We start from the raw sequence: 26984 nt of genomic DNA on the forward strand, positions 1-26984 counted from the left end.
GAAGATGAAGAAGATTTTTTTTTTTTTTTGCGGTACGTGGGCCTCTCACTGTTGTGGCCTCTCCCGTTGCGGAGCACAGGCCCCGGACGCGCAGGCGCAGCGGCCATGGCTCACGGGCCCAGCCACTCGGCGGCATGTGGGATCTTCCCGGACCGGGGCACGAACCCGTGTCCCCTGCATCGGCAGGCGGACTCGCAAACACTGCGCCACCAGGGAAGCCCGTAGATTTTTAAAAATTAATTTATAGTTTAAGCATTTTCTCAAGCTATTAAAAACTATTTTTGAACTATTATATTCAATATTTATATATTTCATAGAATGAATAGGCCATATTTTTCCCTTAACCATTTCCCTATTGTTTGTCAATTTGTTTTCAATGTTGTTATTGTAATCAATGCAGCGATAAACTTCTTTGTGCATACTTCTTTGTCCCCATCTTTTAAATGAGCAACGAATAGAGGAAAGAGATAAAGGTGGTGAAGTGGGCCCAGTGTAGCACAACCATCTAAGGCACAAATTCCCTCCCGGCATGGCCAGTGTGACCATGTGTACTCAGGCAAGTTGAGTAATGACTTTTTTTGCCTCAGTTTTCTCTGCTATAAAATGGGCTTTTTCTTTTCTCATATTGTTAGGGAAAAGGGAGTTCATAAAGCGATCTGCAACTCAGTACTTCCTTCTGTGGAGCCACTGTGTCATGAGATATTCATCCCCACTCAGGGACAATGACCAGGTGCGCCAACTACAGTCCCTGGAGTCACCCTACCCTGAATCCTCCCAGGTACAGAATCACTGGTGCCACAATAATGAGGAAATACTGGATCTGGCCCACCCTTGGCTGTTTGGATTTCAGTGCCAGGGTAGGAGGTCTGAAAAACATGAAAAGAAACAGCTGAATTCCAAGACACTCCTTCAGATAAAGTTTCCTTTAAAACATTTGTACCATTCTTCATCAATATTTATAAAGTGATGACTAGATACAGCTACATTCCTCTTGGGCCATGTCTAGAACACACCCATAATAACTGATACAATTGTTGTTTGTTGGGGGCATGGGGACACTTTTAGAGTCAAGCTTCTTTGAAAATGAGGAACCAAGTCAGCCCCACATAGCAAAAAAATAAAATCAAAATCGGTTACATGAGCACAAAAAGATGAATGCAATTTTTAAGGGCAACATCATGTGGTAGAAAAATCATGGGATTTGGGGTCCTGGTTTGATTCCCAGTTTGGCCTCTTGCTAGCAAACTGGGAGCAAGTTAATTAACCACTTTGAACTCCAGTTCCTTCCTCAGGAGGCACTATGCAAGTTATTATAAACTCAGAGAAAAATACTTTTCTAGAAGGAGTTGATTATCTGGCCTTCTGAGAAGGCAGGATGTTAGTAAATACTTGCCAATACTTGAAGATTGAGGCCCTTAAGGGTTTTATCCTGTATTCTTAGTCTAATCTTTAAGAGACACAAGAAAGCTTCCAAATAAGTCCCTCAGTAGGTACCACGTGGTGCCTGGAATTTCCAAACGACTCATCTTTCGGGTTAGGATTCTCATCCCTTGCTTATATAAGAATTACCTGGGAAGAATTTTTTAAATGCCAACGTCCAGGCCCCACCCTCAACCAAGTAAGGCCATGCTCTGGTATTGTTTACAGAGCTCCCAGATGATTCTATTGTACAGTCTGAGCTCAGAACCACTGAATTACAATCTTAAGCACCTATTGAAAATCCAGACAGGTAAAACTGTAAGTTATTTTCCTTCCAACAACTCCAGTTTCAAGAAATTTGTCACATTTGCTAGTCAGTCCCTCCACAGTGCTTTGCCAGAAGGGACATAAACAAGTGCTTCTGGATGTCCAGATGAGGTACAACCCAGAAGAGCCTAGAAGCCCTGCACCGCTACAAAGAGGCAAGGTGAGAATAAACTTGTTCGACCTCAATATCATCAATTACCTTTTACTGAGTCGCTACTAGGTGTCAAGTACCGTATGCCGAGCATTTCACATTTTATTTTTACAATACTGGTGTGGAGGCTGCAGACAGAGGTAGGGGAAGTGTGGGTATGGAGTAGTAAGACAGTGCAGCTTTTCGGGAAAACAACTCCGCAGTGTATGCCAAGAGCCGTCAAAATGTTCACATTCTTTGGCCAAAGAATTCCACTTCAAGGTGACTATCCCAGGGGAAGGGTCACAAATGCAGACGGTGCTTTTGTTCACAAAGATGTTCATTGCAGCAGGGTTTATCTTAGTAAGAAACTGGGAATAACTTGAATCCCCAACAAATGGATGGTGATTGCACAAATGTTGCTACATTGTACATTGGAGAATAATACAACCACTGAAGATATTTTCCTCTGTGAATACTTTTATTACAAGGAAAATGTTTTATTTTAACAAAGTAAGATTTAAAATAGTATCTACACTGTGATTCAAAGTTCCAAGAATGGCAGATAGTTGGAGAATTTGTTATACTACAAGGTTGGTTGCAATTGGCAAGACCCCATTTGTACCCTTATCTCCTTCAGAGAGCAAGCTTCGAATGGTTAAAAAGTATACTGCCAAAGTTAGAATCTTTTAAGAGCAAACACTTTGATTGAGCATGTCATGGTGCTGCGGAGTCATCCCTGTTTTGGTTCATGCACTAAGGCTTGAGTGTGCGCCCCCCTCTCCAAACAAAGCCAGGCTGGGAGGCTAATATAAATAGTCAGAGGAAACGGAAAACAAATGACAACTGATTTAGAATACAACCAAAATATTTGTTTCACAAGTTTTCCTTACCACTAGAATCGGGTTCTCTGTGGGTGTGAAAAGAAGAGGAACTGAGAAAGAAGGGAAAATTTGCAGAGGAGAAAACAAAGGAAATGGAGCATGTGGGGGGAAAGCAAACAACTGCATCTCAGCTTGCTGAAGGAATTTCGGATCTCCCAGTCCATTCGCAGAATCTGCTTATTTCTCACACAGCCAGGTGTGCTTTCAGGACATTGCCATTTTCTGACATTGTGCATCTCTTCTGAGGATGACCTGAGCAAAACTGACCCCACGGCATTGTTCAGGATGATGTTCTCCTGTTGCAAACTTCCTTTTCCCTCCTGAGTCCCAAAACCCAGGTACCCGAAGCCTTTTTGCTTCCCCAATAGGACAAAACTCCAGTCCCAGATATGACAGTCCCAGCCTTTTCCAATCTGAGACAGTTTTTGATTAAAGAAAAAAAAAGAAGGAGCCGGGAGTGGAAAGGAAGACACGCCCTCTGTTAGAGTAGTTCTGCTTTTATCATCCATTGGTTGAGAACATGTAGAATGACCAAAGCTACCATAAATTCAAAACTAATTTTTTAATGAAGTTGCTTTTTTTTTTTTTTTTTTTTTTTTGTGGTACGCGGGCCTCTCACTGTTGTGGCCTCTCCCATTGCGGAGCGCAGGCTCCGGACGCACAGGCTCAGCGGCCATGGCTCACGGGCCCAGCCGCTCCGCGGCATGTGGGATCTTCCCGGACCGGGGCACGAACCCGTGTCCCCTGCATCGGCAGGCGGATTCTCAACCACTGCGCCACCAGGGAAGCCCTGAAGTTGCATTTTTAAGAGCCATAACAGCGTCCACATACTTTTTTTTTTGGATTTCCTTCCCGTCTAGGTCACCACAGAGCATTGAGTAGGGTTCCCTGTGCTATACAGTAGGTTCTCATCAGTTATCTATTTTATACATAGTATCAATAGTGTATCTATGTCAATCCCTGTCTCCCAGTTCATCCCACCCCCCCCTTTCCCCCTTGGTATCCATACATTTGTTCTCTACATCTGTGTCTCTATTTCTGCTTTGTAAATAAGATCGTCTACACCTAATTTATCAGATTCCACATATATGCGTTCATATACGATGTTTGTTTTTCTCTTTATGACTTACTTCACTCTGTATGACAGTCTCTAGATCCATCCACGTCTCTACAAATGACCCAGTTTCGTTCCTTTTTATGGCTGAGTAATATTCTATTGTATATATGTACCATATCTTCTTTATCCATTCCTCTGTTGATGGGCATTTAGGTTGTTTCCATGTCCTGGCTATTGTAAATAATGCTGTGATGAACATTGGGGTGCATACATCTCTTTGAATTATGGTTTTCTCTGGGTATATGCCCAGTAGTGGGATTGCTGGGTCACATGGTAGTTCTATGTTTGGTTTTTTAAGGAAACTCCATACTGTTCTCCATAGTGGTTGCATCAATTTACATTCCCACCGACAGTGCAAGAGGGTTCCCTTTTCTCCACATACTTTTGAAAAATGGAATGTGTGAGGCATTTTATGCATGCTGCCTACAGACCACGCTTGACACAAGAGGTTTTAAAAATAAGCCAGGACTCAGGACTCTCTACCTGCCTAGCACCTTGGCCTCTGTTCTACTCTCTCAAGGCCTGTAGATGAGACTAATCCTTGTTCTACTATCCTGCCCCTCTTAGCGAGCTATTGAGTAACCCTCCCAGGTAACTGTGCTTATCACCAAAGGGAGCAGGATACTAACATTTCTTGAACATGTGCTGAGTTCCAGGCACTGTGCTGTGAAATACTCTTATTAGCTGCATTTTACAGATGGGAAAACTGAGGGTAGAGCGGTTAAGCTAGGAAATGCTGGAGCTGGGATCATGTGACTCCAGAGCCCTTTTACCTGCCACCTGCTGGAATTGTCTAATGTTTCACCCTCCTGGGTAAAATCACCTTTATAATTGAAGGGGAATTTGGGCACTTTAGCAGAACTATTTTGCAAATAACAGCACAGATGTGGACGTCTGTCTTCTGGACCAGGTCATTTTTGTCATCCTGGGCTGCTGATCCAGGCTATTTTTATGATATATCATATAATAATGATATATATGATAATTATATAATAAAGAATATATTGATGACATATCATAAAAGTAGGCTACTTCTTTCAGTTCTTAATAAGAGCAGCAAAACTGAAGCCTCGAAAAATATAGGAATTTGCTCTTGTGTCAGGTTGCTGTGCACTGGAATGTAAAATTGCTCTCCAAGTATTTCAGAGCCAGGCAGATGATTTTTTTAGTCTAAAAACTGGTTAAATTAAATCAGGCTTTGAAGTCCTTTGTGAATACCACCGTTCCTTAAAGATTTCTTGTAATCCAGATGTTTAACTCCTTGTCTAAAACTCTTTGATTGGGGCGAATCCACCTGGGAACATATCAAAATGCAGCTTTCCTATGAGGTTTTCCTCTCTCTTCATCGCATTCTGGTTCCTATAAGTCTGAGCGCTCCCAGTGACTTGCCTCTTAGCATAATGGCCCTCTTGTGTCAAAGCAGATCATGTGTACATTTAAATTAGTTATAAGAGTTGGTAAAAATTGCATAAAAGATCCAACTCTCTTCTCCAATGTTAAGAGGCACCACTATTCTCCAGCCTTTGGGATCATCTTTGCTTTTAATGGCCAAACAAAATAGAATTTTAAGAAATTCCATGCTCTCCACAAATTTTCTGGGAGAACTCATTATCTTGATGCTTGGCTGTCCCCTCTCACTCCAAACTTCTCCTCCTGGTCTCATTTCGGTCTCCCCTGCCTTCCTCATCACCAGTCTTCTCAGTTGCTGTCCTTTTCATGATCACTTTATCCCAACATGGATTCACTACCCTTTTCCTCATTCTCCAAGGCAATGTTGTTTTATGTAATAGACTTCACTGAATGTTTGGAGGTAACAAAGATGAATCACAGTGAAGATTAAGAAACAATTCAGAATTAGGTATGCAACACCAGTGTTCTTGAATTTCCTTGGTATCCTGATATGCTTTCCCAGCTTGCTGTCTTGCCACCTGCTATAACAAGAACTGGAAGATGAGGTGTGTCAGAATAAAGTCATCATCACTACTGCAAGACCAATTCTGTGTCCCTAGTCAATCCCAGGACCCATGGGGCCCAGACTCACATGATATGACACTCAAAGAAACAGTTCAGGAGCAGAGACACTTCAATCTCTAATTGCATCTGTTGAAGGATATGAGAGTCATTTGGTCCAAAGCCCACTGAACCTTTCTCCTCTCCTCTCCTCTTTCACCTCCTGTAGTTATTCCAGAGCCTCTCACTCTCCAAAATTCCTTACTCCCAATTCGCCTCTATTTCTCTTCCCAATGTCCAGCCAAAGTGGATTTTTAATATATCTCTTTTTCTTTTAACACGTTATTGTGTACGTCAGTTTAGCCTCTCAGGCTTCCTTGAGTTTGTCTGTTTACCTAGTTCCAGTATTCAGGGCTATAGAGAAAAACCCTGGGAGTTCTGACCATCAAGCAAGAATCTTCCTCCACTCAGAAGCTAGCAAGGGAGGAAAAATCTGAAAATGTATATATTGATCTTTCCTGTCCCTATTATGCATTAATATTTTTCTCTGCTGTAGTTCAGTAGACAAACCCACCTTGGTAAGTTAAGAACAAGGTAATGGCCTGTTAAGAAAGCAACATCAGGACTGTCTATCTAGTAGTGGGGGGAGCCAATAGAGCAATGGTTCTCAAAATGTGGTCCCTGGACCAGCAGCTGTCAGCATTGCCTGGGAACTTGTTAGAAATGCAGTCCCTCAGACTCGACTCCAAACCTACTGAACCAGACATTCTGGAGTGGAACCCAGCACTCTCTGTGTTTCAACGAGCCCTCCAGGTGATTGTGAGGCAGATACCGTTTGAGAAGCAAATTTTTTTTTTTCCTGATCTGGACTTTCCCAGGCCAAGGAACTCATTAAACTTGATTCCAATTCCAGCGCTGCCTCCTTTCAGTTCCATGACCTCCACCAAATCATTAAACCTCCCCAAGCCTGGGAGGAGACCACTCTGGACTTTCTGCTGCAGAGTCACAGGACTCCTCATGTCAAAGGCTGACGCCACCACGATTAAATTCCATGGCTCCCACCCACGGGGCCTCAACATGCCTTCTTTCTTTCTTCCTCTCTCTCTGGGGAGCTGCCAACATCTTCTCTGTCCATTAGGGTGTTTAACCCCCATGTTTGGGGACCATTTCAATAATAATAATAATAGTTCCCAATTCCTTTGTGATAGTGACATTGAAATGACAGCCCCAGAATCTACACGATCAGCTTGTTCTTGGCCAATAATGGAATTAAATTTGCTTCCCCAGTGCAGGTACACTTCCTGAAAATCAGCACCCTTGGAACTGGGATAAAGCACCTTGACCAAATACAGTTCTGTTAGGTAAATGGCTCACCTATAACTAGAAAGGGAAGCCAGCAAGGGATTAAAATAAGAAGTTGAAACAATGTTTCAACTTTAAATAGGTCTCTCTCCACTCATCACTTCCTAACCCCTCCTCTTCTCCAGCAAGCTCCTAATTATTATGGGTACTATGGGTTAGAGTCCTCAGTAGCAATTGCTTTCATCAAGGCATTTAAAGCTTTGCTCTAGGAGCTCTGTCACCGGAGCACAGCCTTAACACTTTGCCCATTAGTGCCCAACGAGAAAGATTTTGGTGAAACAGAGGGTTTTTGCTGCCTGGTTGCTGATTCTCTAGGTTCTGGGCTTTTCAGGAGAAGGTGGCAATTACCCCTGCTCAAAGTGGGGCACATGCTCGGATGCAGCAATGAGCCAGAAGCCACAGAGGGAGGAAAAGGTTGCAGCTCCAGAGAGCAGAGAGATATACCCAGTACTGACTTGCACACCTGCTGGAAGGAGGAAAGGCAGGAGATAGAAAGCCATCTCCCTGCCCTGGAACTGCCCTCACACTCCCCAGAAGAAACTTGTTGGCGACCTGAACAAATGCTTCTCAAATGGTAATGTGCATATGAATCACCTGAGGATCTTATTAAAACATACATTTTGATTCAGCAGTGGGGGTGGGCCTGAGATTCTGCATTTTTAACGACTTCCCTGGGGATGCTGATCCGACCGTGCAGAGCCCACATTTTGAGTAGCGTGACCCTAACTGCTCCATTTGTGAGGTCCTTGGCTAAGAGAAGGAACTGTGAAAACAGAATTGATTCATTAGCTGAGAGTAACTGTAAGCATTTTATCATCAACCCTAACCTCAACAGTGTGAGTTAAAATATTATCTTACTCAGAGTCTGTCTGTTTTTACCTTTTTTCAGAAAAAAAGACAGTTTTAAGTAGTATGTGTATGCTGTTGTTTTGTGTGTGTCAGCGTGTATTATATTTCCATTTGCTTAGCTACGTTTTTGCTTAAACGCAAAACTGATTCCAGAGCACAAGATATGGGAGTAGGAGGGACAAGCGTCACTCCCAGCCAAGGCAGTGGTTTGGTGGGTAGAACATAAGAGTTTGGAACCAACAATTAAGATTCTCAGCCTTGGCCAAGCTATTTTCCAAAACACCACTCTGCCCAGTGCTTCTCAGACTTGTTTGAGAGATTGAGTGCTTGGAAATCACAATGCTTCCAACAAGGAACAAGGGAGGAAATATTTATGATTTACATAATGATATGATACAATTTAACTGGCAGAAAACAGGGCTCTAAAAAATGAATGTGGCGTAAAATAACAACTCACCCTAAGAACTGAAAATGAGCCCCAGTTTCATGATTTGTAAAATGAGGTTAATAACCCTACCTCACAGAGGGAGACCTCTGATCCTTGAGTTGGAGCCAAAGACATGCCCAAGATCTTTGCTCCCAAAGCTTCCATAGTGATCACCACACGGCCCACCAGATGGCAACCATGACGTCCACTGCTACTGGCTGCGGTTTATTTAGCACCGTCTACCATGCACCAGATACTATGCTAAGGGCCTCGCAAATATCTCATTAAGCTGGACGAAACTCCACTAGGTGAGTATCTTCATTAACTACATGTTACAGATGAAGGAACTAAAGTTGAGAAAAGTTAAAGCAGTGGTTCCCTGACAGAGTTTATTGGTAGACTTCAGTCCTCACTCATCTTTCAAAGGGCCACTCGCTAGCCCATGTGCCCAGCTCCTTCTCCCGTGCTAGGAATTTGCTTTCTTCCTCAAGAAATTAACATGTGGCTTTTGACCAAGCAAGTCTCCATGGCGGTATTAATCTTTCCTGAGTCACAGTTCCTTTGATCATCCATTGAAGGCCATGGACTCTCTGCCCAGAAAAACGCACATAAGCAAACACACCATCTTGCATTCAACTTCAGGGGGTTCGTGAATCCCAAGCAAAGAACTTCTATCCTACAGAGTTTAGAAAGACAAAGAGGGCCTTTTCAGGCTTCAAGCTGAACATGGCTTGCTATTCCACACGCTAGCCTGAAATGTTTTCCTTAGCCATTTTCCTGATCATTTTATTTTTCAAATATTTATATTGATAAAAGATCAAACAGACCCTAAATATAAAAATATTCCCTGGCACCAGGATGCCTATAGCGCTTCCAACTTTTCTTAAGCATCAGTCATCAAAGAGACTGTCTTTCTATTATTAGTAGAAAATATCAGTTCAGATTAGGGACCGTCCAGAGAATGCTTGTTCCTCTTTCTCTTGGTATCTGAATGAAAGAAGATCCTTAGAGCAAAACAACATTATTGCTCCCCCCACTCCCCAGTTTTTTGACATAAGAAGAGACTTGAGCTGTTGACAAAAAATACAGAGGTGAGAAATAGAGTCTGGTGGTTTCTATAACCTCCAAATAAGAAAAAATCAAAAACAAACAAACAAAAAACCAGTAAGAGTAAAGAGGAAGGGAGAAGGGGAGGAAGGAAAGACAGAGATCAGATATTTATGTTTAGAATAATTTGAAATTAATTTTTGTCGTGTATCCTACAGATCCATGCTTCTCAAAGTGCGCTCCCTGGCCCAGCGGCATCAGCACCTTTGGGAACGTGTTAAAAAGGCAAATTCTCAGACCCCACCTCAGGTCTACTGAATCAGAAACATTAGGGAGGGGACAGAGCAGTCTGTTTTGAACAAGCCCTCAAGGTGATTCTGATGCACTAAACTTTGAGAAGCACAGTTGTGGACAGAAGGAACCCTCTCACAGAAGGAACCCTCCCAGCTAGTCCTGTATCAAACCACTGGCCCATAATGAAAGGAGAGCATGAAGAAGAGCACAGTGTTGAGGGAACTAGTTAGTGTTCGTGGAGCGACAATTACAAGTCAGGCGCTGTATGTTCACGATCTCAGGTCACCCTTCCGTAAGCCCTAAGCATTTTTACTCTTTTTAAATTTTAAAGATTTCTTAAAAAGAGATCGATTTCACAAGATCATGTAACTGTTCAAGCTTACAGACCCACTCAATAGTGGGCTCACAGCAGGAAATTTGAAAAGTATAAAAAATTATAAAGAAGAATAATATAGGAATTACCCACAACCCCACTCGAACAAACCACTATTGGCATCTAATGTATCTCCGTATTTTTTTATCCCTGTGTACAACCCCTCTGGATTTAGAGTTCAAGCTCCAGAGAGGGTTCCTTTCTCTGAGATCTGAAGACCCCAAAACGAACGCCTTAGCCCCCAGCCTTGTCCTGATGCCCCTAAAAGGCAGATGTCTGGATCCTTCGGTTCTCCCTCCATCCCTACCTTTGATCATATACAGAAGGAAGAGCTTAGTGAATTAGACAAGTGATGCTGAAAGCTGACCTAAAACGGAGCAGGAGCAAAGACCCGACTCTAAGATTGAGCAGAAATGGACTTTGAGCCAGATGTGGAGCGAGCTATGTACACTCTGTTCCCTAGACAGAGGATGGAGGCTTGTTCTGAGACGTGCAGGTCTTGTGCTGGGACTGAGGAGAACTGCTGATTCTGGCACACACTGAGAGTGCCTGTCTCGGCCAGGACACCGTGGTCTCTGCACCACCAGCCAGGCCTTGTGCACCAGAGTTGGGGAATGGAAGTCATCAAAATTCTGGATGGCGCTTTGTGATGTTTGGATGGTTCTCTATTTAACCCCTGGGGAGACTGGTGTGTGTCTGTTTCATGCCAGACTCAGAGAAAATAGTAAAGATAAAAGACAGGAGGCTGAGGCTTATAGATGTTGTTTTCATAAAGTGTTTGTTTTCCTTGCTGTTAAGACCACTTGTCCAAGTGTATCATTCTGAGTTTTATTAAAGTGCCGCAAAAAAAAAAAAGCCAAAATGTTTTTAGACTATATAGCTGTGGGAGCCCAAACATAATGAGCTTCCTCTTTTGAAAAAAAAAGAGAAGAGAGAAAGAAAGAAAGAGAGAGAGAGAGAGAAAGAAAGAAAAGAAAGAAAGGAAAAAGCTTAGCTTTTTTCCCCAACCCTGCCATTAATTCTAAGAAAGCTGGAAGCAATTACTGTCCTCCTACCACTCCAAGCCCTTAGTTTTCACCAAACATAAAATGAAAATGAAGATAACCTGCAAAGATGTTATATGACAGAGATTTGTCATAGTCAGCCTGTGGATAACTGAAATCTACAATTAACAATTCTGTCAGAAGAAAACCTTTTAATCTCAGGGGTCCTTTATTATGTATGCCAATAGGACAATTTAGGATAAAGGCAGGTAGTAGGTTCTAAAAACAAAAGCACCATTATGTAAGTTAAGGAGTAAAACAAGGCATTCATGTATGAGAGAGAAGTTTTAATATATTTTACTTACCTACTTTCAAATAGATAATATGTTCATATAGCTCAAAATTCAGACAGTACGAAAGGAGAGAGAATGAAAAGAATCTTTTCACATCCCTTTTCTCCACCCTCCAGTTTTCCTCTCCAGGGGTAATCAGAGCCTCTAGAGTACTTTGTGTTCTGGCAGAGGAATATAATGCCTAAACAAGCAATACACATATAGTCTTAGGCCCTATCTTCTAATGCAAATAGGAACACACTGTCCAATAACACTGTTCCATGCCTTTTTTTTACACTTACAATATCTCTTGAATGTGTTTTCATATCAGTATATAAAGAACTTCCCCGTACTGATCCCTACCTTAAAATTATGCCCCGTAATAGAGGTTCCTTCTAACTGCCCTCATTTGTGTCTGTTTTGTCCCTTATTTTACTGTTTTTCTGTCTCTGCTTTTGTTGTAAGCCTTCCTTTCTGTTCCTCTTACATTGCATCTGGCTTAAAGCAAGATGATCCATCTTTGTGCTGCAGTGACCCTAAGCTTCCAAGAACTCTGGTGATAGCACGTCTGAAGAAAATTCCTGAGGTTGGGAGTTTGTACCTTTTTGGAGAGACAGATATGTAACAGGACGTAAGAAGCAAGGAGTAGGAAGGATGGGAAAAATCAATAGAACCAAGATGAAAGACAAAGGCAATTTAAGATCCAAACATTTGGGATAATACATCTCAAGTATATCAATCATCGATGATGATTTGGATGACTGAACCAGTAAAAGCTGTTTTTCTATGTGAGGAGTCTGGTAAATGTGCACAAGTGCCTCACAGATTAAAGCAGCAGAAGAGGGATTATGCGGATTGGCAGACAGAAATGTGCACAGGGAGCTATAGAAATAAATGTAGTCGCCACAGATGGGAATGTAAGTTGATATATTTCTAGTGTCCAATTTAGAAAAAAAAATCAAAAGGATTAAAATGCACACACCCTATGGAATTATTCAGGAACACCTATTATTTTAGGAAAACAAGGATGAACGAAGTTATCACATTATTCAAGACAGCAAAAAATGGAAATCATCTAACATATCAAACATAAGAGACTAATGTAGTAAATTATGGTGCATCCACAACCTAATATACTATCAGCTGTAAAACATGTTTCTAGGTTTGAGAAAATGTTCTCCATAATTTTCAAAATTATAAAAAATTATAACAGCCAAAAGGCTCACTCTGTACATTTATTTTAATGTAATGATAATAGCAAATGTTTGTTTAGACTCACCATGTCCCAGATGCTCTTTGCAGCATTTTAACTATGTTAACTCCCTTAAGCCTTACAATACCAAAAAATTAGGAACTGTGATTTTTTTTTCAAATTTGCCCATGAGAAAACTGAGGTACAGAGCAGTTAAGCAACTTGGATGGGATGACATGGTTGGCAAGTGGAAGGCTGGTAACTGGTCTCAGGTCACTGGTCTCAGGTCTTCTGGTTAATACCCACACACTTAAGCACATGTGACAATGCCTACCTATGTATGGAGAAACCTAGGAGACAAATGGAATTACGCTGTTTTTGAATGGTGACCATAGGAGAGAAAATGCATCTCTGCATAGAAGGAACTCATCTTCTGAAAGCAGCTCTTTAAGAGAGGCACTGAGGGAGATGGGTCCAAGACTGGTCTGCCTGTAGTGCAAGGGTTCAGTTCTGACAAGGCTGATATGGGAAACTGAAATCAAGGGTAAACAAATCAATCTAAGGAGACCTGGAAGGAGCAAAACTACATCAACTCTGTATCTTGAAGACAATTTAACCACAAAATATGCCACGAAAGCATTCAGATTTAGAAAAACAAACAACATTCAAGTGTTCATAAATCTGAACTTACAAAGCGATCAACTATTATTTTCTCACATCATAATTTCTTTAAAATGATTGCTTAGGATGCCCTTTACAAGTGAGCTCTCATTGTGCACTTAAAATTAAATTAAAATATTCAAAATAAAAGAGTAAAATGAGAATCTCTGCTATAAGACAAACAAAGTCCAAAAAATCCTAATATTCAGCTTACATGTCGAATAATTGTGTGGGGAGACTTTGCTCACATTTTGTCACTTTTCCTTGGTAATTCTTTCAAAACTACTTTTATTATTAATTTATTATCCTACATTGTTTTCAACAAATCATTTTACCTACATCATTTACCATACTTCTCACCAAATGACTATGTTTCCAGAAGTTCAAACCCACTAACAAATGATGATGACTTGCCACCAGAGAAGCTATTTTAAAAAAGGAACTGCAGCGTTTCTAGACTCAAAGAAATATTCCCATAACGTATTTCATAATGTCAACAGTGTTAAGATAAGTATATCTTCCTCAGATGGCTCCTGAGAAGTTCTGACATTTTGTTTAAAGACAGAACTAGTCACATTACTTTATTATCACATATGTAACTTCAAGTTTAAAAAAATCTATTGTATAAATTGAGCTATATTTATATACACATATCTAGAATTTATTTCAAGGCTTGTGGGCACAGTGTTCCTTAAAGTACAATAAACACTATTTTCCTCTTCATTGCATAATAGCCTGGGGCCTTGAGCAAACTAAAATAAACGACACTAATTTTTCAGTTGTATGTTAAAGCCTTAAATCCACCACATAAATATTCCAAAACCAACTCAGAGCAGTAAGCTGATGGCAGGATGGGAAGCACAGAGCCTTACTCTCAGGCTTTGAGGGAGCAGGGGAAACACGTTTCTTGACCTTCTGTTCTGAAAGGCTTCTTTTCATCTGGTTTCAATTCTCTTGTTTGTGCACCTTGCCATATTTATTATTGAATTCCTGATTTCTTCTCTTTGTTTCATGTTCCGTGTTCCAATGATTTATGAGAAATTGCTGATCTAGATGTTATCTTTGGCATCCAGTGAGTGCACAGAGCCCCTTAAGAATGCTGAGAGAAAAAACGTGTTTGGAGCTGCACAGTGTGCCCAGGCTGAATAGAGGTCCATCAGTTTGTGAAAAATGCCAGCCAAAGATGCCTTAATGAGACACATTTTTTTTCTTCAACACAGCAGTAGCAAGGATGTTTTCAAAATCACTGATATTTTTTCGTCTTTGGTGGATGATTTTTGTTAGAAATAAGACATGGTCCTAAAATAGTGATTTGAAAAGAAATCTGGTCAAAGACAGATTTTTTTTTTAAGTTTAGCTCAAGATGAAGTGGCATGTTTTCTGTTTCAGTGTTCTGCCTTATTTTGGTTTGACTAAGAAATGAAATATGCTAATGACATTTCAGTTCATTTCTAAACATCTTCATAAAGATGATCTAGTTTATACATGTGTAGGGAGTGAGAGGCTTTTTTTTAATGGTGACCAGCTTTCTCTAGCTAAAGTAAGTGAAAATTAATTAAAAAGTTTAATGTGCTTGGAGAAAATCATCTAATTAGATAAACTTTTTTTTTTTTTTTTTTTGCGGTACGCGGGCCTCTCACTGTTGTGGCCTCTCCCGTTGCGGAGCACAGGCTCCGGACACGCAGGCTCAGCAGCCACGGCTCACGGGCCCAGCCGCTCTGCGGCATGTGGGATCTTCCCGGACAGGGGCACAAACCCGTGTCCCCTGCATCAGCAGGCGGACTCTCAACCACTGCGCCACCAGGGAAGCACCAGATAAACTTTTTTAGGCTAATCAAAATATTTGGGGAATTTCCCTACATTTCTTCCTCTCCACTAGACACATCACCAGAAACATTGCTCTCACTGAACTTTTTCTAGGCAAGGCCTCTGTTTTACCAAAGCACTATATCAAACACACTAAAGCAGACATGTATCAGATTCCTTAGTAGACTTAGTGCTTTGTGACCTTATCCATAGGATTTAATAATTTCTAAGTGACTACGGGGTGAGATGGGTCAATATATCGAGTCCTAATTATTTAAAATTACATTATTCATTCATTTCCATCTTATTTCTCAGACTAAAATCAGAAAAGCAACACAAAGAATGAAGACAACAGGTAAAGAGTTTAAGGAACACTATAATAAACAGTGTACTTGCAATAAAAGATATATAATTTAAAAAAGAGAAAAGTCCCCTTTTTTCATGATAATAAGGGAGAAAGTGGGTACTTTTTCTCTGTTTCTGCACACACAAATATCAGCTGTGATAGAGCACCTAGAGCAATGAATACATTTCTAGTTTGGTAGTTAAGCAAATTCGGCAAGGAAGTAAATACCTAATTATTTTAATAAATCAAATGTTCATTTCTGCAGTTCCAAATAGTTAAATTCTAGGGTGCTTAAGAAATAATTTTAAAAACTGAAGATTTCTCCTGCAAATTTTAAGGATTTTTATAGGACATATATAATATACCTCAGTCTTGACCAAGAGCAAATCTTTGATTTCCAGGGTTGTTCTTTATAGAGCTCATCAACTTAGCTTCCAAAACTCAAATTTAACATTGTAGGAAACAAAATGTTAATTTCTGAGTGGTGGGATTAAGTATGATTTTCATTTTCTTCTCTATGCTTTCCTATTTTGTATGGTTTTTATAGTGTTTATCACTTTCATAATTCGGGGGAAGGATACTGGAAAAAAAAATCCTGGGTTACCAAATACACACTGTGCAGTTTACAAGTCATGGCACAATGGTGAAGAAAGGAGTTTTGTTGAGACAAGGTTTCATAAGGATGGCTACTGACCTACTCTGCGTTCTGGGATTCAAAAACAAAGCCATAGATGTAATCTTGTATCCATCTAGGTTAGATACCTGAGTGTCTTTTCTGAGAATTTTATTAAAAGTTCAATTAAGAAGAAACAAATAGGGAGAGGAGTGGACTGGGAGTTTAGGGTTGGTAGATGCAAACTATTACATTTAGAATGGATAAACAACAAGGTCCTAATGTATAGCACAGGGAACTATATTCAATATCCTGTGATAAACCATAATGGAAAAGAACATTAAAAAAAGAATGTGTATAGGTGTATAACTGAGTCACTTGGTTGTATAGCAGAAATTAACACAACATTGTAAATCTACTATACTTCAATAAAAAGATAGTAATAAATAAAAATAAAGAACCAAATAAAATGACTTGTGATAAAGTTAATAACAGAGGCCAAAAAAGCTTTAAACAATGCCGCAAAACAAGGGATTTCCCTGGTGGCACAGTAGTTAAGATTCTGTGCTCCCAATGCAGGGGGCCTGAGTTCGACCTAGATCCCACATGCATGCCTCAACTAAGAGTTCACATGCCACAACTAAGGAGCCCACCTGCCGCAACTAAGACCCGATACAACCAAATAAATAAACAAATAAATATTAAGACAAAAACAATATCATATAAATAGTATACAAACAAAACGGTATTATCCCAAAACTGTTCTAAGATACAGAAGAAACCATGAATCAGAAATGATTAGAGAAATTACTAGGGAAGCCATGGTCCCATCTAGAGTCTTGGATTCTCAAAGCCTTGTTCAAAATCATTTGAGGGCTACAGCTCTGTGCCCCTTACTGGATTGTATCACATGCTAGTCTCAGTCTTCACTCAAACATTTTGTTTCTTTATATTGTGCTTGAATTCTTGGTCTTTCTGTCTCCAATTGTTTAAGTCTCAGGCTTCAAGAAACAACGCCTTCTTTAATTATATTGCTAGTCACCAGTTACTTCAGTCTCTAATTGCTGTATCACAGACCTTTGCAGATATGACTCTGTTCAAATGCCATAAATGTCCACTGTTGTTACTGGTACAAAACACCTTCTTCTCTCTCAGACAATGAGTGAACAGGGGGTTTAGACTCCTGGACCTGCCAGGCAGTGCAGTAATTTTCTTTACAATGAAGATATAGGCTGTCACTCATCCTCACAGGCTGACTCTGTTTTCACCCAACAGCAGCAGGCACTTAGGCCCCTGCCCTGTTTTACACAAGAAAGACATTGAGATTTTTTTTTTACTACAGATTTCAAATGGGAAATAGAAAAGAGGTCTTACATTACACATTCTCAGAAAACTGCAGCAAACATCCAAATCAGTGTTGTCTCTCCTCCCTCACTCCCCAGCTTTGCTGCCAGCTGGGGTTTTCCTTATCACCCTTCATCCTTCAAAGAGCCTCCAGCCCCTCTGGCTCCCTTTCCTTCGTCCAATCTCTCACCTCCAACCTGAATACTTATATACCCAGTTGTCAGCAAATTCCGACCCTTCTTTATAAAGTGGAGGGGGTTTATGAACAACAATTTTATTTTCTCTTGTTACGTTCACACTAAGTACTCACAACAAGCCTTCATGATAGGTTTCAGCATCTCTAATTTACACTGAGGAAGTCCAGGGTATAAACCCAGATTTTCTCTCTCCAGAGCATCATTCTAAACTACTATACAATGTCTATTTCCTTGTATAATCAAAAGATGTCTCTATAACCCTCACATAAATCAGTGTGAAATACCCAAACATCAAAATCCAGGCAGCTACAGATACAGTAATGGATCTTATGATGCAAGACAAGAAATAACCACAGAATTATGTTTTTGTTTGTCTCTTTGTTCTAATAATGAAGGAAAACATCTCAAGGTCAAGTCCAACTCTGAGGTGGTCTCCCTTAAGAAAACAATGCTTGGACAGCCTATACACCCTACCTATCAGAGTCACATAAATAAATCATTTTGCGGCACCAAGCTGGTATGCAGAGTAACATTAAGCCAAACATTCTTAACTTCCAGTATTTATAAAGATGCATGTAGTAGTAAATAAATTGAGTGGTGGTGCAATAAAAGTAGAAATATGGTTCGTGAAGATTCTGCACTTTAAAACCTGGAATTGAGAACTGTAGAAAAAGAGACTAAGAAAATCTGCACCTTTATTATCAGTCCTTATCGAGTAAAGGAACTGTGACTTGCCTGAGGTGTGAGCAACCATGGGAGATAAAATGACAACGATGAATGAACCTGGGTAAAGACAGGATTAGACCCAGTAAAATGAGCAGAAGTTTCACTAGTAAAAATGAGTCCTGGGGCTTCCCTGGTGGCGCAGTGGTTGAGAATCCGCCTGCTGATGCAGGGGACATGGGTTCGTGCCCCGGTCCGGGAAGATCCCACATGCCGCGGAGCGGCTGAGCCCGTGAGCCATGGCCGCTGAGCCTGTGCTCCGCAACGGGAGAGGCCACAACAGTGAGAGGCCCGCGTACCCCCCCCCCAAAAAAAAAGTGATAAGAAAGGGATCATCCTATTTAGATACCTGACAATTGCATTTAAGATTCTTAATATTCACTTTCATATACTGCTGGTTAAAATATCACTTGACACAATCGTTTTGGAAAGAAATGTGGCAATATGTATCAAGAGCCTTAAATTACCCCTCATTCTTTTACCTAGCAATTCAACTGTTGGAAATCTATCCTAAACAATCCCAAATGTTTAAAAACAAAACATTATGTTCATTGCCATAATGTTTATAGTAGTAAATTAATTTAAAATAACCCCAAAATGTCTAATAATAGAGAAGTAATTTAAGCAAATTATGGTAAATCTACATGAGGTATCCAATAAAAATTGTTCATAGGGAAAGTGATTACATTGTAATATTAACTAAAAAATAAGGGTGCAAAATTATTCATATAGTGTGATCACAAATATGTTGAATTGTACCTATACATATATATTTTTGTACATATTTTCACATTCAGTGGTGAGCAGACCACTTCATACAATGGTCCTAAACAAGACCTGTTTCCCTTTGGATATGATTCATGTTATAAATGCACAACTGAAGGACTAGCATTATTTCTTAATTAGTGACACACATCAACACCAATGTGCTGACGATGTGAGGGTATGTAATAGATGTTAAGCTGATTTTAGAAAGTTGGACGATAGAGGCAAACACTTATATAAAAAAGAGAACACTAGGTAACTTATTTGGCAAAAACCGATTTTCAAAGTCATCAGAAGAAATTGATTCAGTACAAAAAGGCCTAGCCGGAAAAGACCTAGTAGACACATTATAAACACTGAGACTGATCTGGAGTATAATTCTGGGATGTGTGTATATATTAATAGATGCCTACAGAAAAATAATCCTCCTGTATATTATGCCCTTAATATACCAATGCATACAAGATTGAGGCTAGTTGTTTTTAATAATTATAAAGTTTGTTAAATGGTTACAATGGAAAAATCTTGAAGGGAATTGAGATTATTTAAGCTGGAAATAGAAGCTGAGAAGAAAATCAATATTCAATGAGGTAAAGGTATCTTTGTGAAAATGTTAACGAGCAGTTCTTTTAACGGTCCTTAACATTGACTCTATCAAATATCTGATGAAAGCAGACAGATTTAAGACAAATTAGAAAGCATTTCCGAAGTAGCAAAGTAACAACATTCTGGAATATAATGCCAAGGAAATTCGGTAGTGTCCCTCCATAAGGTTTCTTTTGTTTCAAGGAACGGGAAGATGGCCACCTCTCTTTCAGAATCTGAGGTAATTTTGTTTGGGCTGGGGATGACTAAATGATTTCTCAGTTGTTTTTTCAGTTTGAACTGGAGATGCCCTGCTCTCTACATTACTTTTCTGACTTTTTTGAAGCAGAGAAAACCAAGACACTCTTTTCAAAAGCAGTTAGGTTTATTCTCAGTCATATTACCTATGATGAACTAATTCTGGATTTAAAAAAACTTTCTTACAGTACCTTCAGAAATAATTATTTTAAATTAATTTATTTATTTTTGGTTGCATTGGGTCTTTGTTGCTGTGCGCGGGCTTTCTCTAGTTGCGGCAAGCGGGGGCTTACTCTTTGTTGCGGTGCGCGGGCTTCTCATTGCGGTGGCTTCTCTTCTTGCAGAGCACGGGCTCTAGAGCGCAGGCTCAGTAGTTGTGGCACACGGGCTTAGTTGCTCCGCGGCATGTGGGATCTTCCCGGACCAGGGCTCGAACCCATGTCCCCTGCATTGGCAGGCGGATTCTTAACCACTGCGCCACCAGGGAAGCCCCCAGAAATCATTTTTTGCATACTTATTTTTCTTGCTTACTAAAATAAAATAAAACATCACAGTTTCATGATCTCTTTTCTAAAAGCCTTGGAGACAACTGTATTTAAAATTCAGTACTTTTCTGATTTTGAAACAGTAATATGGTACAAATATCACATATTATGTAGCACTCCCAGTGAAGTTGAGGCAGTATCCATAATCAAACATATTAATAGTTCTGTAGTTATTCATACAAATATTAGCACTAAGTGAGGTAAAGACTATGAATAGCCTCGCATCAATCTAGGTTACATTTTCCAACCAAGTAAGTTACAAAAAACCTTTGGTTTTCAGAATGGGTTAAAGATAAGATACAGAATGTCCAGATGAATTTGAATTTCAGATAAACAACAAATAATTTTTTAGCATACGTCCCAAATATTGCATGGAACACACTTGTGCTACAGAAGTTATTCGGTATTTATCTAGAATTCAAATTCAACTGAGTTTCCTGGTTTTTTATTTGCAAACTCTGGCTTTTTGAATTTCAGAATTGCAAACAAGTGATTGTGGACTTGTATCGAGAAATATCCTAACTGAAATACTACTATAGGTACTACTGTTCCGGGGGTAGGGTTTGGTTTGGGCCCTTTTGAAGGGAGTCACAAGAAACAAAGTTTTATTAAACATGCTTTATATGAACAAAGTACGTAAAATAAGACCCATACAAAGGTACCCATGTTAACGACTCAAGATATTTCAAAAATTATAAATAAAATGGTTACTCTAAAAACCGTTTTAATATGTAGTCCTTCCCTGTTCCACATTAAAGTTCCTTATCTATCAAGCATTCCTTTTATAAAAATTCATAAATTCTCCTGTAACAAAGATATAGCTCCATCTAATGGAAAAAAACATCCAATTACACCCCTTCATGGAGCTAGGAATATTTCCATGAGCGTTAGTAAAACTATAAAGTATGTGTAGGCCACAAACACACACACACACACACACACACACACACATACACCTCTTCTGTGCTGCTTTGTTTTTTTGAAACCAGATAGGACCCAAAGGTACTTAGTCATAGTTTATGCAAGATCTGCTCTTTCCCTTAGATTTGGACTAAATAAATGAAATTGGGATCTCTGGGATCCACCCATTCCTTCCTCTCAAACCAAACCCTCAATGCCTCCTGCCCAGGTAACTACTAGTGTCTCTTAGCTAATTTTTTTTGAGGGGGGCTATTTTCCCAGCCTTCATTCTCTCCCAACTAATACATTCTGCATGTTATTTTCAGACTAAATTTCCTAAGACATGGCCTTCATCATTTCATTCCCCTGCCTTAAAACACGCCTCTCCATTTCATTTTGTTCCTTACTCTCACCCCAACCTAACTATCCAAACTTTTCCCTTCCTGCTCCCCATATTCCCATCCATTCATGCCACATCGGTAGCTCCATTTCCTTTTGCTCATTCTTACTTTAGCGGCTGGCAGTAATGGAACAAAAAAAGTTCGTGGAATCAGACTGTTCAGACTCAAGCTCAGCTACTTAATCACTCTGAGCCTCAATTACTTCATCTATAAAAATATAATATATATGTAATATAAACAGTATAGCCCTGGACTTACCTTTTTGCTTAAGTCAGTTTGGCTGGGGTTTTATGTCCTTTGCAACTTCATGAGTCTTACCTCTTGAAAAAGAGAAAAACAGTCAGGAGCTGTCCTGGCACTCACAGGCCAACAAAGGTATTCTGTAAAACATAAAAAAATTCATAAAATATTAGCATCAGACAAAGTCACCCTGTGACCATGGGAGAGCAAGACAAAAATAAGGCAATTTAGTAATCATGTCTGAGCAAAGGCAAAAACAACACTTTCCAAACCTCAAAAATGATCAAATATTCCCATTTTCCGGCTAATATAAGGAACTGTTGTTACTTTATTATTACAGTTTTAGCCCCAATTAATTCTTCTTACCTCCTAGGTAAGGTTCAGAAAGAAATCCAATCACAGAATTATTCCTACTTCTGATAGCACCCAAACTTGAGCCAATTGCTGTTATTTTAAACCCTCCCTGCATCACCTAACACAAGATGCAATCCTATAACTAGGCCTGCCACATAAAGTTTATGTGCATTTGTTTTGAACCAGACAACAGCAAGATCTACCCAATAGCAAGGGTAAGGTCAGAGAGAAAAGGCATCAAAATCCATTCCTTCAAAATTTTGAGTTTATCTCATTAGTCTTCTTGTTAAATAAGGATAATTCAAAGTTTTCTTACTGATCTTATTTTTTATTTTATTTTTCCAAAATTTATATTTATTTATCACACCATTTAGAAGAGAAAACGTTTCACTCTGGAAGTACTTCAGTTGACGTTTCTCAGTACTAATTTTATAAACAAACAAGCCATGTCCTCCTTGTTTAAGGTACTTGAATAAGAACTGTTAAAAAATGGTCCATTTATTTTGAAAATATCTCCCTCTTGAGGGCATTACTATTTATGCACCAATATACTTTTAAACTGCAGCCCTGTGATACATACAGGTAGGTGGAAACAGAAATAAATTAATACAAACATCTTGGAGGAAAACTTGGCAACATCTATTAACATTTCAAAACCCATGAATATTAAAACCTATAGGCAAGGACAGTCACACAAGCACTATGTAAGTCACCAAAACTGTAAGCCACCTAAATGTCCAGCATTAGGTTACAAGTGTAATGCATAGAGTGAAATACATGTAACTATTAAAAGTTAGAAAATCTATATATACTGACATAGAATTATCTCCAACACATGCTTGTACACACATACTTGTACACATATAAAAATACCTCCAGATGAATGCTGGTAATAGCTATTGCCTCTGAGAGAAGAAATGCATCAGGGGGAGGAAGACATACTTTTCATTGTATACCCTTTCCTTATAAACTGATTTTTAAAAACCATCTATATGTATTTTCTGTAAATCAAAAATCTAATAAATTCAATGCTTTGTAAAATTTTAATTTAATTTTATTTATTTATTTATTTTTGGCCATGCCACGTGGCATGTGGGAGCTTTAGTTCCCGACCAGCGATTGAACCCATGCCCCCTGCAGTGGAAGCGGGGAGTCCTAACCTCTGGACTGCCAGGGAAGTCCCTAAAAAGAACTTACATATTAAAAAATGTACAAATCTTAAGTGTGAAGGACAACAAATTTTCATAAAGTTAACATAAGCAAGTAACAAAAACTCATATCAAGAAAAAGAGCACTGCTAATGTATATTTAAAAGAAAATCCCAGCCATTTAAAAATTTTACCTGTAAATATTTCAGTACGTATCTCTTGAGAAAAGATTTCAGCCTAAAGTGGAACGGGAGGATGTGAAATGGAGACTCTCAGGCATTCACCCTCAGGAAAATAAAACTTAAGAACGGAAAGACTGATTTCCCGAAACTTATCTCCTGACCAATGAACATCCACCAAGAATCTCTCCCCATTTCCTATGAACTTACTGCCTGAACTCTGGCTGAACTCCCCACTCTTTGCACTTTTTGCCCATGAATACCACCTGCCCCAAACCCTCAACAGACTCAACTGTAGCTTGGTGTGTCCCAGATTGCAATTCTCCTGCTATTTCCAAATGAACTCAATTTCTAATAATTCGAGCCTGCCTCAGTTTACTTCTTTATTTAGACTGATATTCAACATATACCATAATACCATTAATAATAAAAAATTTAAAAGCATAACCATAATACCATTATCACACCCAATAAAATTAACAATAATTAGAATTTTAAATATTTAATGCTTAAATTTTTTAATACCCAGTTCATGTTCAGTTTTTTTTTTTTTTTTGCTTATCTCAAAAATGTCTATTTACATTTGATTTGTTTGAATCATGATCCAGAAAGGTCCACGTATTATATTTGGTTGATTTTTCTCTTAAATCTTTTTATTCTGTAAAAGTCCCATCCCTTTTGGTTAATGCTACTTCTTTGTTGTTGAAGAAACTGGTCATTTATCTTAGAATTTCTCACATTCTGCATACGGCTGGTTGAATCCTCCTGGTGTCATTTAACACATCTTCATCCACTGTATTTTTTGTAAGCCAGCAGACAGACCTAGAGACTCGATGTGCTTTCTTGAGTTGGTAAATAAAAGTGCTCTATGATGCAGTATGTTTGGGAAATGCTGCATACTTTTATAAATCAACACATGGAGATTTACAAATAAAGACCTGAAAAGTCCCAAAGTGAGGAAATGTTTAATTTTGCTTAACCGTGCATTTCCCATGTGTTTTGTTGTTATTGTTGTCGTACTACCTATTACACTCACATGGAACTAGAGTCCTGTTTTACACACTCTGTATACACTGGAGGAAAAGATCTGAATGGTCTTCTCGGCATTCCGTAATTTTGTATGGTGCAAGACACACTGCAGATGTTCATAAAGGTTTGCTGATAGATTGATCCTGCAGACATTTATTGTGTGTTTTCTATTTATAGGGTGCTATACATGAAAACACTATTCTTGTTCTCAAGAAATAAGACTGAGCTAATGAATCAGCAGGTGTCCAGGAAGCAAAGGCACTGTGCTCATTTAAAGGATAAGGCAGTAAAAAAAAAATCTGCTGTGTAGACTGCAGTCATGGAGAGGAAGGCCTGGTGGGGTTCACTGGGGGTAAGCTCCAGTGGTGAGGTCAGCTTTGCAGCTGAGCAACAAGAACTGGCAGCAAGTCAGAGCTGAAAAAGACCCCAGAAATCATCCATTCTAGTCTCTTCATTTACAGAGGACACGAAGCCCAGGAACAGGAAAGGACTCTCAATAACAGCTTAGAACTAAATGAGGGACACATCTTAGAACTAAAACCCAGCTGTTCCTGCTGCTAAATTTAATAATACCTTGAAAAATTCCCTTTCAAAATTATTTTTGTTGTAGGTAAACTCTTTCGTTTTGTCTTCTCTCTGGAAGCTTTTAGGATTTTTTCTTTATACTTTGGAGTTCTAAAATTTCTTCAAGGTGGGTCTAAGTATGAGCTTTTCCCTTCACTCTGCCTGGCTTACAGTCAGACTTTTTAATATGAAGATCCAAGTTTCCTTAGGTTCAGGGAAACTTTCATCATTTCATTGCATTTCTATATCTAGACCAGTTGTTTCCATTTGTTCATCCAGTCATTTTATCTTTGATGTTTTTTTCATTTTGGGTCATCTTTAGTTGATCCTTCCACATTTATGAATGAAAGGTCCTGTTTATGATCTGGCTTGGGATTCATCTGTAGTTATATAGATTTCTTTACATAGAAAGGCACACAGAGAAAAATTTGACCTTGAGGTATTCACAGTCTAGTGAGGGAGGATAATGAGTAAACCAAAAATTCTGTCAGAGGGTCAGAATGCCTATAGTGCAGCTTAAGCAAAAGAAAAGGTGGTGGTATCAGTTTGTGTGCCAGGAAATTCCAAGTGTGCCCCGCATCCAACTTCAGTAGCTGCCTCTGGCTCTCCTGGGTTGGGCTGGAAATGGAGGGGCTGGCAGAGAAAAGGTAAGGGTAGAAAGGTCAGACTTAAGAGCAACGGTTTGGTGGCATGGTTCTCTGGACAAGAAGAAAGTTCAAGCCTTATTCTTTACCTCAAAGGATACTGTAAACAAAGAATGATGTCCACCATTCCAGTTCTACAGGGGTTAAGCCATTAGCCACTGCAGTCGCCCTTAGGGGAATTCAGGATGGAGAAAAACAGGAAATATTCTGTGCTTTGATATACTGGCCCTAGATAGTTAAGATGCACATCTAAGGAATAATTTCAATGAACCCAGCTTCTTGCACCTTCCCATACATAGAAAAGCACTAAAATCATTAATTTGAGATGTCTGTTCTTTGTGAATAGCAATAATCTTTTGACATTTGACTACATGTTTTTTTACAGCAAAAACCCTCATATATATATATATATCCTGGTCCCTCCTTTACCTCTTCAGAGTAGCTCCTCAAAGCTGTCTGAGAGGCTGTTTCCTGGGCTATAATCCTCAGTAAGGTCCATGAATGAAACTTAACTCATAACTTTTATGTTGTATGTTTCCATTTCAGTAGATAATACATATCTGAATTTCTCAAAGATTTATCACTGAGAATCTTTATCTACAACATTTGTGGCATGGGCAATGCTTTTTCTTAGAACTTTCACTTACCACTTGTAGCCTCTGGGTACTTGGTGGTTCATTCTACACAGATTCTTTTTGTTTGGGGTCCCCTCTCTCTCCCAAGTAGTCCTCTTAAGCAGACAAAAATTTAACCCAGGCACCTGGTCCTTCTTCATAGACCACATTTGGTCCAGAGAAACATTTGTTCAGCCTTGCATCTGTGGACATGCATTTCTCATTGCTCTGCTGTAGGTAAACTGCTCCGGCCAGTACCGTGGGCCTTAATTTCTCAAGGATGAGTCAAACACTCGGGAGCCTTCAACTTCTCATAGGTCCTGGACGTAGGTAGTGAACTAAGGCTTGTAAAACTGGAACCTGAGCACCTCCTTTGCAAGCTC

The 26984-nt window shown here is 39.4% G+C and overlaps 1 long non-coding RNA gene across 2 annotated transcripts in view; it reads right to left on the reverse strand.

Moving 5' to 3' along the window:
* Positions 1-24108, reverse strand: part of LOC131757406 (uncharacterized) — a 165078-nt gene extending 140970 nt beyond the window's left edge. For both annotated transcript variants that reach the window (XR_010840667.1, XR_009335886.2), the window contains exons 1-2: positions 23766-24108; positions 22088-22209 (exon numbers count right to left, since the gene is read on the reverse strand). This is a non-coding gene — a long non-coding RNA (uncharacterized lncRNA). The remainder of the gene's footprint in view (positions 1-22087; positions 22210-23765) is intronic.
* Positions 24109-26984: the final 2876 nt, after the last annotated feature.

This window comes from Kogia breviceps, chromosome 5, assembly GCF_026419965.1.
Source record: "Kogia breviceps isolate mKogBre1 chromosome 5, mKogBre1 haplotype 1, whole genome shotgun sequence".
Taxonomy (NCBI): domain Eukaryota; kingdom Metazoa; phylum Chordata; class Mammalia; order Artiodactyla; family Physeteridae; genus Kogia; species Kogia breviceps.